General features: G+C 36.3%; 1 long non-coding RNA gene across 1 annotated transcript in view; it reads left to right on the top strand.

Annotated features, from left to right (window-relative positions):
* LOC117195431 (uncharacterized) overlaps positions 1-16,419 on the top strand; it is a 34,227-nt gene extending 17,808 nt beyond the window's left edge. The window contains exon 5 of the long non-coding RNA XR_007479087.1: positions 2,213-16,419. This is a non-coding gene — a long non-coding RNA (uncharacterized LOC117195431). The remainder of the gene's footprint in view (positions 1-2,212) is intronic.
* Positions 16,420-17,246: the final 827 nt, after the last annotated feature.

Below are 17,246 nucleotides of genomic sequence, written 5' to 3'. Positions count from 1 at the left end.
GGCTCTACAAGCTCACCAACATTTGACATTTTCTGTCTTTTAACGTTTAGATTTTCTGGTGATTATATAGTGGTATCTCATTGTGATTTTAATTTGCAATTTGCTGATGAGTCATGACATGGAACACTCTATTATCTTCCTTTGTAAACTGTCCAGTATTTTTGCGTATTTTTAAAAATTGGACTGTTGTGTTCCTTGCCTGATTTTGAAAAGTGGGCAATACTGAATACAAGTGAAATCACCGTGTCATTTAATTAGTTGTCTGAAAACTCAGTCTTAGGAACCATCCAAATTGTATGGAGCAATTATAGATAAATCAGGTAAAGGACTATTAGGTGTGGTCTACAATTATAAGGAAGAAAAAAGATAAGATTTGTTATTGTAATTACTCCAGGGCTGCTGTGGGCCTATCCTGTCTGCAACAGAACATGACAGAACAGATTAGCCTGAGACTTGTCAGGCTATCTTTAGCTTTCTATTTAACTCTCAGAAACTGTTAAGATAATCATCCAATTGGGTTAATGCTTCTCTGAACCTGCCCTTCAAACCTGCCACTCTTTCTCCACCATTCATTCATTATTTCCTTGTAAAACTCAAGTGGCCATCTCACATTATTTAATAATTCTATAAGACATATGGCCAACTGCTAAACTTAACAATGGAGGATCAACTTAAGAAGGAGCAGAGGAGTGATAAATGCATTCCCCTTATTGTCATAAAGTTGGAAAATTATGACCATATGCATGGACTGAGCCAAAAGGGCAGAGAATTCCCTTTGTCTCCTTATTATTCACCCATTGTGCTGTTTTAAGTTCCTTTAGTGGCCAAAGTGTGACAGAAGCAATACATCAGGTTTTTGCTGTAAAATGTTATCTAAAGGCAAAAAGTGGGCCTGTAGGACAGACAGAATTCTACACTGAGCCATGGGATTTATGATAAAATTCTATAACCAAATAAAAAATATCTGTGACTACATTTATGTGAAGCAATGGTGCCATTCTTTGGCTAGTTTAGGTAATCACAGGTGCACATTCTTAGTCATACTAGAGATATATCCCAGTAGACATTTGGGAATCTGTTTTGAATTTTAAAGTGGAAGTTCCAAGACAGATTTGGCAATTCTTTTCAAATTCTCTTTTTCAGAGAAAAATACACATTGTGGAAAAACGCTGGAAAAATATAGATTGTGATTCAAAAATAGTGTGCTGCATGTATATATATACAGAAACATACTCTTTTGATTTTGATAGATTAATTTTCTGTGACACCTCTGGATATGCTTTGGGCCCATGTGAAGAGAAATATTTAAATAAATATATTCCATAACTATGAAACAGGAGTTTAGCAATGAGCACAAACTGCAAACAAAGCAAAGACGGAAAATCAGAGCGACCCAAATTCCAACTCAACATTGGACGAGTTACACTCTGATAACATGGTTGCGATAGTATTTTTAAATATTCAAACTGGTTTCCTGAGGAACATTAGCTATCAGTGTTTCAGAAAGAAATATTAAGGTGTTTTAATCAAAATTAATAGTAATCTTTCTTTCCTCATTACTGTAATTAATATGCCTGCTTCTCTGTCACTGTAAATTTAATTTTATCACCTAAGGCTGGCAGTGAACTTGTGCTGTCTGAATTTATTTTTTTTTCATTTCCACAGGGTAGGAAGGAAAGGATTTGGAGCATTTCTGTATTTTTTTTTTTCCAGAAAGAGGCCAGACATGCCATATTGTAAATATTAGCCAAAAATATATGCTAATGAGAAAAATTCAGTAATCCTCATGGGAAGCCAGTCGTTTATTCTTTCTCCTTGCTTCCACTTCTTTCCCATTTCCCTGTGGCCTGCTGGGAATGAGTGTATCAAAGAGCTTACACTTCTGTTGGGGTATGACTGGGCCTATATGGTCTAAAGTCTAGTGTGCATGTAGAGAGGCAGCTTCCTGGTTCAGTGACTGTTCTGTAAAATAGAATTTTCCTGTACGTGGCCTCTTGCTATAAATCTGAGTTGCAGATTTACAGCAAGATATCCCCTCAGTCCTGGAAGATCCAGATAGGGCCTGGGGTGCCTGGCATCCTGGTTCAGTAGCCTCTTGCTATAAGCGACATTGAAATGATTCATAGATAAGGACCCCCAAACACTGGGTTGCAAGAAAGGCCAAGTGATACCTTCAGCTACCTGATAATCTGAATAGTCTTTCTCAACTCAGCAGCAAAAATACAAACAGCCCAATCGAAAAATGGACAGAAGATCTTAATAGACATTTCTCCAAGGAAGACATACAGATGGCCAGTAGGCACATGAAAAGATGCTCAACATCACTAATCATTAGAGAATTGCAAATCAAAACTACAATGAGGTATCACCTCACACCAGTCAGAATGATCATCATTAAAAATTCTGTGAATAACAAATGCTGGAGAGGGTGTGGAGAAAAAGGAAAACTCCTACACTGTCGGTGGGGATGTAAATTGGTGCAGCCCCTATGGAGAACAGTATGGAGCTTCCTTAAGAAACTAAAACTAGAGCTACCATACGACCCAGCAATCCCACTCCTGGGCATATATCTGGAGAAAACCACACTTGGAAAGGATGCATGCACCCCAACGTTCATTGCAGCACTATTCATGATAGCCAAAACATGGAAGCAACTGAAATGTCCATCGACAGAGGAATGGAGATGCGGTACATATATACAATGGAATACTACTCAGCCATAACAAAGAAAATAAGGCCATTTGCAGCAACACAGATGCAACTAGAGATGATCATCCTACCTGAATAACTCAGAAGAGAAAGACAAATACCATATGATATCACTTATATATGGAATCTAAAATATGGCACAAGTGAACCTATCTAAAACACAGAAACAGATTCATGGACATAGAGAACAGACTTCTGGTTGCCAAGGAGGAGGAGGTTGGGGGAGGGATAGAGTGGGGGGCTAGGGTTAGCAGATGTAAGCTATCATTTATAGAATGGATAAACAACAAGGTCCTACTGTTGGACCCAAGCCCAGGGAACTATGTTCAGTATCCTACAATAAACCATAATGGAAAAGTTTTTTTTAATAAAAACAATGTATTATATATATATATATAATTGAATTACTTTGCTGTACAGCAGAAATTAACATTATAAATCAACTATACTTCAATTAAAAAAAGTTAAAAAATGAAGTCTCTCTCAATGGCTAAGGAGTGTTCTGTACATCAGCGGTCCCCAAACTTTTTGGCACCAGGGGACCAGTTTCGTGGAAGACAGTGTTTCCACAGATGTGGGGGACGATTCGGGCAGTAATGCGAGCGACGGGAAGCAGCAGATGAAGCTTCGATTGCTCATCTGCCGCTCACCTCCTACTGTGCGGCCTGGTTCCTAACAGGCTGCAGACCAGTATCGGTCCATGGCCCCGGGGGTTGGGGACCCCTGCTGTACATGGACATCTATTCAGGACTCAGGTTCAGATTGTGTTAGTTGGGGCACCCTAACATATTGTAGCTGAGTTTAGGCCTCAGATCCCCAAAGACAGTGGCACACAGCCTGCAGGGACAAAGAAATTTTGCAGGGACTCTTAGGTTTAGATGTGAGTGGCAGCCTCAATCTCTGCCTTTACATATATGGGATACTTATATAAGTTTTTGACATTTGTGTTCTCAGTGACATTTAAGCTTGTTGCACGTTGGATGCTCTAGCAATGCATACATTCTGAGTTCTAGTTTGAAATATATGCAAAAGTTCAATTGGATTAAAAATTATTTTCTCCTCAGAAATGCCAACATTGGTTGCATTTGTCAGTGAAAGACATGATGATTTCTTCAAAGGTAATTAGTTTATACATGAAAGTTAACTCAGTTTTTCACTGGATATTTGAAAAGATTTTATTTGCCAGTGTGATAAAATTTTCAACATTTAGTATTTCCTCTAATGCTCTGTGTGTTTGTAATTATAAAATGTCAAGAAAATGTAATACTTTTTGCCCCCAAAGGTATTTATAGACACTCTTAAATCCCTTCCAGTTTCCTCCAGTGAGCCATACAAATCCTGTCATTTTCTCTGTATGCTGTGACAAGAAAAGCATGGGGAAGCCCTGCAGCAAGGCATATTGGTTACTGGTCTTTTTATAGGCAGCGGCTACCGGTAACTTAAGGACCAAGGGTGTGTATCTTCCTCCCTTCACTAACGAATTAAAGGTTCCTCCTCTCGTGAGAAATTATAAAACATAAAGGAATCAATCAACCCTGGCCTGTACTCTATAACAAACTATATGTGGTTCATAAAATAATTATTTAGCAACTGCAACTATAAGTGATTTGCAGGCATTACTATCCAGTATTATCTACCAGCTGCCCCTCCCAGGACCCTGGCCCCAGGCACAGACTAATGCATTTCTCTGTTACACAGTCCTTCAACAGCCTCTAACCTGTCTTGTTTACTCTTCCGTTCCATGCTCATGCCTCCCCTCTTTGATCTCGTACTGAGGGCGGAAAGTCTCCAGATACTCTTTTCAAATGCTTTAAAATAATTTTAAAATAAACTTTCTTAATTTATACAAAATACAGAACCGTGAATGAAAGCTATTTGTAAAAACAATAAGCAAAAATGTATAGAAGAGAACTCATTTTTCCTAAAGTCCTCCCTAATCTCACACTCCTTGCCCCAGCAACCTTTCTCTCCCTCTCTCTGTCTCTGTCTCATAATATATAGAACTTCACCTCAGCTGCTCAGATTTCATCAGCTGCAACTTATTGACCAGTGGATTTATTGACCACCCCACCTGGTGCCAGAAAGATTTGAAATCACTTTTAAAATAGACACTGCAGGAGTAATTCATGTGTTTCCCTGAGTTCTATACTTAGCTCATTCAATAGACTTAAAAAAATCCTATACCAATTTCAAGGGACTATTGGTGGGGGAGACAAATTCTCTGTCTGGAGGTTGGGGGTAGAGCATTGTTCCTGGAACACTTTAACCAGAAGGTTGGACTACTATATCACATGGACTGGAAGGCTGAGAGCCTTTCACTATTTCTCTGGGGACTCGATGGGTGTAGAGTCAGATTGCTTTCATTTCTATCCTCCTCCACCGCCACCACCCTCATCCAAACCACCATCATCTCTCACTTGGGCACTTCAATGTTTACCTAGCTGGTTTTGCTTCAGTGCTTTCTCACAGATCATTTGTTCCTCCTAGAATAGCTAGTTATAACATGTTGCTCTTTTCCTTACTCTGACTCACAGCCTTACATCATCTGCCCCCATCATCTTCTATTCTCTTCCCTGCTCTCTGTGGTCCAGCCACATTGTATTTCTTGCATTTCATCAACTACTCTTAGCCCTTCACATACTTGGGACCTTTGTTTTTATTATTCTTCCTTTCTATCTTATCTTTCCCATCTACCCTGCTCTTTACTAGTCTAGCTTTTTCATACTGATCCTATCCCGGCTCAAACAGCATTTCATCTGTGAGCCTTTCCTGACAATCCCCCCTCAATAGCATCCGTATTCAAAATCTTCCCAGCCTTCTGTTTATATTCTTTATAGCACTGTCACCATTTGTATTTCTTTATATCATTGTGGCCACTTATGTGCATCTCCTGTAAGATAAGAATGCTAGCTCTCTTATTTCATCACTGCGTTTAACGCTAGAGCAAGGAGTAACACTGATTGATCACAAATGAAAAAAAATATTCTTACAAAAGAATTACAGTGGGTTACATAAGAACTTAGATCCAAGAACCAATAAGGAAATAATTTTCTATTTCAGCCATATCAGTTATTATCAAGTATAAAGGGTCCAAGTATGACTGAAGATCTCTCTTTGGCAACTGTCTGCTTCATCTGCTGCTTCCTCCTGTCCACCTCCCAGGCATCAGGGTATTTTTGCATCAGTGGAAAAATCTAGCTTGGCAGTACTTCAGCCAAATCTTTGCTGTAACATATCTGATGGTCCAGGGTTTTTTTGTTCTTTTCCCTGGGACTTTTTTACGTAGAATAAAAATGTCCGTTTAATCAGTACCCATGATCTTCAGCAAGGGGGCAAGAGGAAAACAATCTGATTATAGCGGCATGCAAATGACCGCCAGACTTCCCACTTTATGGGCATTTCACATTTTGCAAAAGAAACTTATCGATACGTATATTTTCCCTCATAAGAAGAATATTTGGAGGGATAATCTGTAGTACCCCGGACTCCCACATGTCTGAGTTTTGGGCTAGAAGAAAGGATTTAGGGACTTGACATCTTCCATGTGAAAGATTGCCAAGATCTTGCTTAAAGCATACCAACCTACATGAATCCCTAATGAAAGTATCATGCAAGATTTCACTCTTTCTTTTATATTACTCAGGCATGCCTTACCTATCTTCCCTTTCTGTAAGTATTATGTTGGTAAGTTTGCTTTGTAAAACACATATACTATATTAAATAATCTGTCAACTGAAAGCAATATTGGACATGTATTACCATTTTGTTCACATGCATTATACTTTTGCAACCTTGGCCTATTTGTATCAAGATTCCACTGGCAGTGTTTTGCTTTTGATCTGTGAGCTATTAAAAGCCCTGTTACTGCAGATGAAAGGAGTTAGAAAGTTCTATATCATAATGCAGTGCGATCAGTAATGCACAGAGCAGGTAATTTGCAATGACTTGCCAAGCCTTTGATTACACCAGGTTTATGGCTATTAGCAGTTTCCCCTTTCAAATTTGTATGGTTCCATACTTCCTTTTTGACCTCTTTTTCATCATTTATGGTCCAGTTTGGTAGTGAAAGAACATAACTTCTTGCTTAGTGCATGGCTGTCATTCAAACCCCAGTGACTTACTGAGCACTTTGACATTTGTGATGATGAAAAAAACATTAAGCAGGTGTACAGAACACTAACCAGGTTCCTGCAACAATGCTTTATGGGATTCACAATGTACCTCTGGGCTATAAGCTGATTCAGGCTTGATTTTCTCTATCAATTTAATCTCAGTGTTCAAACTGCCATTCAGAGAAGGAGGCATAGTTTTCACTAAAATTGAAGTTAAATAAAATTCCCAATAATAGTGTTAATATAGGACCTCATAAGAACAATTGGAAGGGCAGTGATTGCCTACCACTAAAATCATATTAAAGTAGGGCTCACATGTCTACTTTGAAGTCATGCAATTAGGAGTACTACATGATACTGGACTATATAAAATTTAAGCCCTATAAAATGTCTTTAGCAATGAAAACTTACAGCTCAATGGCACGCTTTAGCCCCTTAGCTGTCTGAATTGCATGTATACCATGTGAAGGAAACACCACGTTATTCTGTGGAGGTTTTTCTTTGCACATTTAAAATTGGTCATCTGTTGTACAGGTGTGCAGCACATCCTGGTGTGGGTTAGTCTGCCCTCAGGTGCAGTCTGTCTGGGAGATGTGGAAACCTCCAAAACTCAACACAGTCCAGGTCCCCAATTAGTGTGTTTGGGGAAGTGTTCAAAGTCAGAACCCCTGAGCACAGGGATTTTCCCAACTCAGTACTAGTTAGACATCTCAGAATCTACCATTCAGGCCCAGAACCATTTTCAGTGTAAAGTGGCAAAAATGTCACATGCACGTACAGGCTCACACATACCTAACAACGAAAGAAATGTTGTTGTCAGGATCATCCACTTCCTATCATCATTCCAGTATGAAAAGAAAATACCTTTTCCAATAATATGGAACAGACAAGCATTGCACTTTGACCTTCTGGACGTTTATCATATTTAGCAAATTATGTGAAAAATCCTAAATCTAGAATAGAAAATTTTGAGTAGTTTTACATTTGGAAGTGGTGGCTTCTAACAGAGAGCATAAAAGTTACGTCCATTTATATCTAAGGCAGAAATACCCTGAAAGAGTAATTATAAGCAACTTGGGAAGACAGAGCTGCAGACTCATGCGTGCTTATCAATGAAGAAGGCTATTCACATAAAGTAAATGCATTTGAAGATCAAAGGCTATAAGGGCAATCGGTGCATGGGTGGTGACTCATGTATACTGAGCATTTTGCACAGAAAACTCAGTGTCCCTTTCAGCCACAGCTGGGCATGTGGAGAGCAGCAACATTAGTTGCTTCTTTGAATATAAAGTAGTCATAGCTATACTATTCCATGCTTGCCTAGCAAAAATACAGTGATATCGACAGCTTCCCTTGTCCTTACCATCTAGCTTTTGTAACATTTTCATCTTCTTTCTATACACATCAATTTCATATCCAATACAATGACCATGACTGCTCATCATACACCTTCCTCCCAGCCAAATGTATTTGTCAGAGGGTAGTGACGTAAACGGGACTAAGACGGGAAGTTCAATTAAAAAACAAAGCAATGCTGATGCTTTATGAGTTTTACAGAGATGGCAAGAAATTTTATATCTGCTGTGTCCCTCAGGCTGGTTGTAATTTCAGTGCAGAGTGGAAATGGTCCTGAGAAATTATTGATCTTGACTTTTACCAGGCCTGCAGTAAAGCAAAGGTAACAAATAATGTCATGCTTGAAGTTGGTGAAAAAATATTTGCAGTCATGGTTGTAAGTTGGGGCCAAACTCAGGAGCACTGAACCCAAACCCAAAAGCACACTACCTTGTCTTTTGCCAGTCTCATGTAATATTTTTATCTGTTTAGTTTCACTGATGAGACTTTTAGGTTAGTTAACCAGTACTTCCTGCTAACCTGTCTTGATGTTTTATCAGGTCTTACCTAAAATCACGTGCTTGTTTTGAGTCCATGTGCTGACAACTACTTAAATGCATCACTCCTTATTTATTGCAAACTTTGCCTGTGCTTTCATCTTTTCAAAGATTTTGCATGATCCTTTGGTGTAGGTTATTTAGAAAAATGAATGAATTGATGCTAGAAAAAATATAAGCGTCCCATAAAAAAGTGCAAATAGAAACCAAACGGAGGAGAATTGGCAAAAAATAGTTTACTTATATGTAGAAAACTAGTGCATTTTATTTCTTTAACAGTTCATTCAACTGTGGCTACAATTACGTATTTGCATTATAACATGAGCTCTGAAAGAATTTGTACCTAAAGTGGGAATACCAAAGAAAGTCGTTTCAGTTTATGAAATTACACTTTGTACGTTTATTTGTTCTCTCTCAACTTGAAACCCACAAGTTTTTATTAAGGCCATGGTTCATATTTCAAATAGCAAGAAATCTTCACGTCTCCCTTTTCTTCCCCCTCAAAAATAAATCTACAAAGCACCTGGATTTAGAAGAACAACATAGATCTATTGCCATTAACTCTGAAAACTAGCAAGCACTTGCATAATAAAAATAAACAGTGTGTATCATAATCGATGAGGAGGCAACATCCCACATTGTTTATTGATTCATAAGGTTAAGATTAAAGTGGGATTCTTGCCTGTGTTTATCAACAGGTTTTTTTTTTTCTTTTTTTAAGCAATAAGTGAACCTGGAATCCCACAAACCAATCAATAAAGTTTAAAAGCTTCAGTGAATCTAACCCATAACAGGTCCTTGTTTGGAGAACATGCTCAAGAAACACATGTGCCTTTAAGAGGTCTTGAAAGACTTTACACCCATGGACCATTACCATTTCCAAACACCCTGCAGCATTACCAGCCCAACATATGCTGACTGTATATCACCGTGACCCTCTCACTGAAGCTCTTTTGACTGGAGTGCTTTTAATACCCACTTTCTCAGCTGAGCTCAGGAGTGATTTGTTTTACATGCCACATTAATCCTTTCCACATTTTCTGGATGAGGCAACCACAATTCCACTTGTGAGGTGTTTCTAAAACACAGTTATAGGAATAAAGCAGCAGGGTCCCAGACTTGACAACTTCCCTCTAGGCAGCTGACAAAGTGGGCTATCGTGCCTCGGTTTAACTCTCGGTTTAATGAACATTTGTGCCCAGACACTAGGGTGGGCCAGCCTTCCAGGCCAGTAGGAAGCCCCATTTATTGAAGGCAATTTACTCTCAATTAAAACACTGTAGGAATCTTCATAGATGTAACGCTTTCTTGATGCTACGCATATTAGTAGAATTAAAGTCAAGAATAAATGGAAAAGAGCAGTAGAACTGAAACTATATAAAACACATCTCAGTAAAACCAAAGAGAGTTTATACATCACACCCTCATAATTGTAGGAAGAGAGCTTTATTTATTTATGTATTTTTTAATAAATGGGCAATTAGTGTTCAAAGCACAGGCTTTTATTATGTGGTAATTTTACAGTTTTAACTTTAAAGGCAACTTATCCACCCCTACTCCCCAAATATATTCCAAGACCAGTGAACTTCTGTCGCATGCATTTATGAACTTTTCTACATTTTTAATGTTCACTGAATGTAAGTAATGTAGATTTTTGAAATTTCAGGTTGTCAACAAGGCTAACTGATTGAACCAACCAATTGTTAAAAAAAAATGTTTTTACATGTCAGCACTTGGCTGATTTTATTAACTTGTTAGTATTATGCTCCCAATTTTATGTGTTAAAATCTAACTGTACAAGCAACTTGAGGCCTAAAATTATGCCTTTATCCAGTCCTAATTTATTGTTCTTCCCTCATAAATTTTATTTGCAGCTTCAATGGTCTGAAAAAAGCAATAAATCATAGTGAGGTGAGTTTTACGTAGTTTAGATTGAGTTCCTTATTTTCACTTGAAATTAATCTAATCCATTCCTTCTGGTGTCATTGTCATGTGGCTAATAGTATGTCTCAAAGCAAGAGATCATTTGAGTCAAAGAGATCTTTTTTTCTAAGCTACAGGATATCAGTTACACATACTCAGGTGATAAATCTTTTACATAAATTATAGGGAAACTGATGTAACGTTTACAAAATATTTAGAGTTCTGTAAGTGAAAAAATACTCCCCTATTTATTTCTTGTCCCAGGTTGCTTCCCTTAGGTAATCAGGAGTGTGATTCTAGTTTTTCTGAAGAAGCCTTTTGGAGGCGTGATGTACTGCAGTTTCCCTACCACTGTTGAAGCCCTGGTTGCTAAACTATGCCTGGCATAGCATAGGTGCTCATTAAATATCTGTAAAATGGATGATGGATTCAAACATGGACCCCTTCACATTCTAAACAACAATCTAGTTTATAATAATAATAATAAAAAACAACATTTTAGCAATGCCTACCAAAAAAAGTTAGCTATTTCCTAGTGATGTTTAAAACAAAAAAAAAATCTGATCACGTGAGGGAAAAAAAAGCCATTGAAATCTCATTCTCCCTTTTTCTCTCTACACACATACCCACACGGACACACCTACACCACACTAAGCAGAGATTCTACTTTAAAAATAATTAATGTAGGTGCTTCCCTGCTGGCGCAGTGGTTGAAAGTCCGCCTGCCCCATGCAGGCGATGCGGGTTCGTGCCCTGGTCCGGGAGGATCCCACATGCCGCGGAGCGGCTGGGCCCGTGAGCCATGGCCGCTGAGCCTGCGCGTCCGGAGCCTGTGCTCCGCAACGGGAGAGGCCGCAACAGTGAGAGGCCCGCGTACAGCAAAAAAAAAAAAAAAAAAAAAAAAAATTAATGTATACTCAAATGTAGAAAGCAGAATTAATACTTAGCAGATCATCTGATACATTTTTAGAACTTTGAAAAGTTGAGTTTAAATGAATTTGTCAACAGTTGATGGAGAACTGTGAATTGTTTCATCTGTGTTTTAAAATTGATTTTAAAAAATGACTTTTAGCTTTTGGAACACTTGTCTCAACATCTAGAATCATCTCAAAATGAGAGGATACTTTCAAGAAAAAAGAAATGCCTGAGTGTAAAGTACTGTCTTAAACTTTATTCCAAATGCTCTGCTTTCAGTTTCTTTAAAGAAAACTTTCTAGATTACTTTCTTTCTCTAAACTGATATTTCTTTAACAAGATCTAGAATTCCTTGGCTAGCTTAGAATCATAAAAGCACTGGTTTTTACCCTGCTTGGACATTTGCTCAGTTGAGTTTGGGTTCATATTTAGTTATATCCACTAAAATTGCCCATTCTTCTTTTGCCATTGGGCATTTTTTCAATCTTAACAAAACCAAGTCCATATTATAGGCCTGCTGGCCAACATTCCAGGTAAATGAACGGTTTTAAAGAAAAATGGTGCTATTTTTCAAAAGCCTGACATTTAAAAAAATACAAGTCCAGAACTGAAGCCTTCAATAATTTTTCCATGCCTATATGCTACAAGAAGCAAATGGTTACACAAACGAATACATCTGGGATTATTTTCAAGCTGTTATTCCCCACCAGGGAAAATATTTAGAAATAAGGCTCAGTCTTTGTGCTGGAACTACAAAGAGGCCAGCCATCTTGATGCTTTTCCAGATTGTTTAATGATTTTCCTCATATTGTGTGGTGGCTTTATTGCCCTGTTTCGTATGCCTTCCCATTCACTGTTGGTAACCATTTATGTTGGGTATGTTCCAATTTCCAAATCTGTTTTGTGGCATTTATAGCTCGCAGCTAATAAGGCCATTCATTATTTTTATATATATAAAATATTAAAAAATATACTTTACCATGGAAAGTTAGAGGAAATGATTCAAAATTTAGAAACAGCCTTATTAAAGGATGGAGTAAATTTTCCTTTAAACTGTTAAGTGAGGGTGACTGTGGTTCAGAGGTGCCTGCTTCTAGAGTCCAGGAAATGCAGTATTAGGGGTGTGTGTGTGTTATATGTATACGTAGGTATTATATGTATACATACATATGTAACGCAGCAAGCATATGTGTATTATATATATATAGAACTATAAGTGCAAAAGGCATGGTAATTCATTTATGTTACTTTGCAAACTCTGACTTTATAAGATAGAGCCTCCAACAAATATGCATATGTATATCCTGGTGTTATTTTCATTCAGCTTGGATTTTAGAGTTTGAGTTTTTAGAGTTTTGCCTTCCTATGATGCCCTATAAAATGAAAATTATTGAGTTTGTTAGATGCATAAATACTATATGTCTAAGAAACTGAAATTTCCAGAATTAACTCCAAATTAAAGCAAAAAAATGAATATTATCATTAAGGTAGTTTTTTACTCAACATACATCTAAGGAGATCATGTTAATCATGCTTTTATTCTACTTTTTCAGTTCTATGTAAGTTAGATATTGAAGACATATTTCCTAACTTCAAATATATTAGATTGAGTTCATAAGTTACTTTGATTTCTTGTATTTAGAATGCATGTTACTAAACTAAAAATTTTCATATTTATTATCACACATTAGAAGTGATTTGAGATTTTAATCATGACCAAAGTCTGAAATAAGATAAAATCCTCTGAAAACATAGTCTTTTTTAATATTGCCTTTGTGAATTTCAATTTCAGTGTCATAATATCTTATGGGAATAAAGTTTTTTGCAGGAGAATATAGCCTCTAATTGTTTGAGTGTACAAGTCATGCAGAAGATGGGTTGGTTAATAATGATATAGTTCATCCATTTCCACATTCAGAATTCTGTGAAAGAGGAAAGTCTCAAAGGTAACCCACAGAGGTAAGGCTAAAAGACCTTGTTATTGTGAAAGATTTTTATGCGATTGAATGAGAAAACAATACCAAGTTTTAGATATGAACATTGTAGTGCATAGGTCTACAGAAAGAGAAGCTAATTTCTATGAGAATAATTTGCAGGTCTTCCTACCCTTGAACATCACCTGAGTGAGTGGTGTGCAGTGTGCCAAGAGGCAGTATCTGAGCTCTTGGATATTTATATTTTAACAAGAGTGACATCAAATTGATAGGTCTTTACATGCATCAGATTAATTTTAACTTGCTTTTTTGCAAAGAAGACAACTTATTTAATTTCACCAAGTTATGCTTCATGTTAATATATTTGTGTGGACATCTAAAAACTTAGGTGGTTTTGAATTAATAATGTTATTATTTTTCTGATATTGAAAGTATTAAATCATCTTCTAAATCATCACCAATATGAGAGGAGAAATTAGAGAATCCCCTTAATCTTACCCTTCAACTATAACAAAGATTACATATGTGTATTTATATATAGCATATATGTTAACAGATTCATGTATATTATTTCTAATTTTGCACATGTATACACCAACAGTGTATACAATAATGGTTCATATTATTATGTAAATTACAGAAACCAGATAGAATTTAGTTTAGTTAGAAACGGGTCCTGTCCTGCAGCTTTTTACATGGGCCACTTCCTCTGCCGATACACAGAGATATGCTCCAGTGTTTTTAATATTGCACTGTATTCTCTTAATATTGGGTTGGCCAAAAAGTTTGTTTGGTTAATGAATACATTGTTCAATAAAATTCTTGGTGAAAATGAAACATGTGTCTTTTTACTTAAAACTGAATAAGTTATTTAACCTATTCCTTATTGATAAAATATTTAAGTTGTTTCCAAATTCTAGCTATTAGAAACAATTCTTCATTGAGCATTCTCTCATAAACAGTTTTGCATACTTAGGTTTACACAGCTATTGTGTAATTTTTGAAAATATCATTATTGGCTCAATGTGTATGCACATTATTCAATTTATTGATGCTAACAAATGCTTTCTAAAAACTGTAATAATTTGCATTGCCAACAAAATTGTCAAAATAAAAAATGCCTGTTTTATTACTCCTATACAAACATGAATTTTATCACAATTTCTCTCTTTTCCCTTTACCTTTTTAAAATAATACAAAGTATACAGGCTAATCTAAAAAACGTCTAGCAATATAGAACTGTATATAATAAGATTAAAAGGCAATTTTTATTTTCTCTTTCGTCTCCTTCCCTCACTCACACAGCTCTCTCTCTGCCCTCTCCACTGCCACCATCTCTGTGCATTTCCAAAAATCTCTATTTGGGCATGTGTTCTTAATGTACATACTACTTGTCAGTCATAAATACGATCTGGGCTTCCCTGGTGGTGCAGTGGTTGAGAGTCTGCCTGCCAATGCAGGGGACACAGGTTCGAGCCCTGGTCTGGGAAGATCTCACATGCCGTGGAGCAACTGGGCCCGTGAGCCACAACTACTGAGCCTGCGCGTCTGGAGCCCGTGCTCCGCAACAAGAGAGGCCGTGACAGTGAAAGGCCCGCACACCGCGATGAAGAATGGCCCCCACTCGCCACAACTAGAGAAAGCCCTCGCACAGAAACGAAGACCCAACACAGCCATAAATAAATTAATTAATTAATTAAAAAAAAAATACGATCTTATTTGATATTTTATTCTACAGCATCCTTTTCACTAAAAAATGTTTCACAAATAACTTTCTATTTTATTTTTAACGGCTGTATATTATTATGTAGTCCGTATGCTAATTTACTGAATCCTTCTCCTATTGAACAGTGTTTCTCCAGGTTTTCCCTATTACAAAAATTACTTTATATTAACTTCATACTGAAATCTTTACCGCTTGTGTATTTGTGAAGAAGAGACATATAGAATTGGAAATATGGAGTCAAACAATATGCACAACTGAAATTCTGGTAAATACTGCCAAGTTACCTTATTAATCATTTAAAAATATTTGCTAACCCTATGGCCATAATATTTCATTGTTTGTATTCGTAAATTTTTTGTCTTGTTGAGATGAAGAACTTGACCATATGTTTTTAGGTTATTGAATGTATTTGAAATGCCAGTCCAGGCAATTTGCTAAATTTTCATTTGTGTTGTTCTTTGCTTACATTATAATTTATAGGACTTTTTTCTCTGTTGTAATTATTACCCATTTGTCTATTATATTTTTGTCTTTCCACCCAGTTAATGATTTTCCTTTTTTTCTTATTTTTAATTTTTATGTTTTAAAATTTATTTTTTCCTTCATGGTTTTTGAATTTTGCAACATATTTAGAAAAGCTTCTGTACCCCAAAGATGAAAGATATTTGAAAATGATTTCTTGTGTTTGTTGCCTTTTACATTATAATGCTTTGAAGTCCATTTGGGAGTTATTTTGATGAAAGTGAAGTCATTGTCAAGGTTTATTTTCCGGAGTTTTTTTTTTTTTCTCCAAATTATAAGTCAGGTGGCCCAATACCACTTGATTAATCATCTAGACTATGTGGAAATGCCAGTTTTTACATATATTATTTTCCCATGCATATTTGCATCTGTTTTTTAGATTCTCTATTCTGTGCCATTGATATGTTTGTTTCTCCATCAGTACTGAATGTTTCCAATCACTTTAACTTTATAATGACATTTAATGCTATGTAAGACTAGGTCACCCTCATTGCTTATATTTCAAAGAATTTTCTCAGCTTTATCATTTGATATGAGACCAAAGAGAAACAAATGTCTATTTTCATTGGGAATGCCTTGAATTTTCACAGTAATTTAGGAAGGATTGATATTTTAAAATATTTTTAAATTTTACTCTCCAGTAATACAATATATATCTCAATAAAGATCTTTTTAATGTCCCTTAATAGAGTTTTAGAATCATATTCATGTGGATATAACTCTTTTTTTTAAGTTTACTTGTAGGTATATTTTTATTGATTTTGTAAATCAAATATATATTTTCTATGTGATACTGCTGTAGAAGAAAAGAATTTATTCTGCAAATGACTACTTTATTGAAATTTTTTATAATTTCTAATAACTTATACAATAGTTATTTTGCTTTCCTAAAGAAATTATCATATAACCTACAAATAATTAAAATTTTGCTTCATGCGTGTTGTTGTTGTTGTTTAATGCATTTATTATTTGTTGACGACTTTATGGAGTAATTAAATAATACTGGTGATAACAGATACCCTTATCTTAATTCTAACTGTGTTGGTTAAGTCTATGGGTCAACTTGACTTCCATAAGTGATGCTCAGATAGCTGGGTATAATAATAGAAACATTAGAATAATAGAAACGTTATTATATAATAGAAACATTATTTCTGGGTGTATCCTTGACAGTGTTTCTGGAAGAGATTAGCATTTCAATCAGTAGGCTGTGTAAAGAAGATCCACCCTCACCAGTATGGATGGGCAGAAGAAAGGTGAATTCTCTCTTTTCTTGAGATGTCCATCTTCTCTACTTGGAGAATTTTTTTTAAAGGTGGTATTTAAGCTGGCTATTTAACTTGAGTTGAAACTTGACATGGGACCAATATAGAGGCTTATATTCCAGAAAGAGCAAGAAGATTCAAGTCACAGAAGATTTGCTGGAAAGTACAAATTTGGGGGTTGAATAACACGGAGTGATGCTTGAATAGTAGACTGGGGCAACTTCTGAAGGATATTTATGCCATGCTAA

Source organism: Orcinus orca, chromosome 9 (genome assembly GCF_937001465.1).
Source record: "Orcinus orca chromosome 9, mOrcOrc1.1, whole genome shotgun sequence".
Lineage (NCBI taxonomy): Eukaryota > Metazoa > Chordata > Mammalia > Artiodactyla > Delphinidae > Orcinus > Orcinus orca.
The sequence above is the reverse complement of the archived record's forward strand: the minus strand, read 5'-3'. Positions and strand labels throughout refer to the sequence as shown.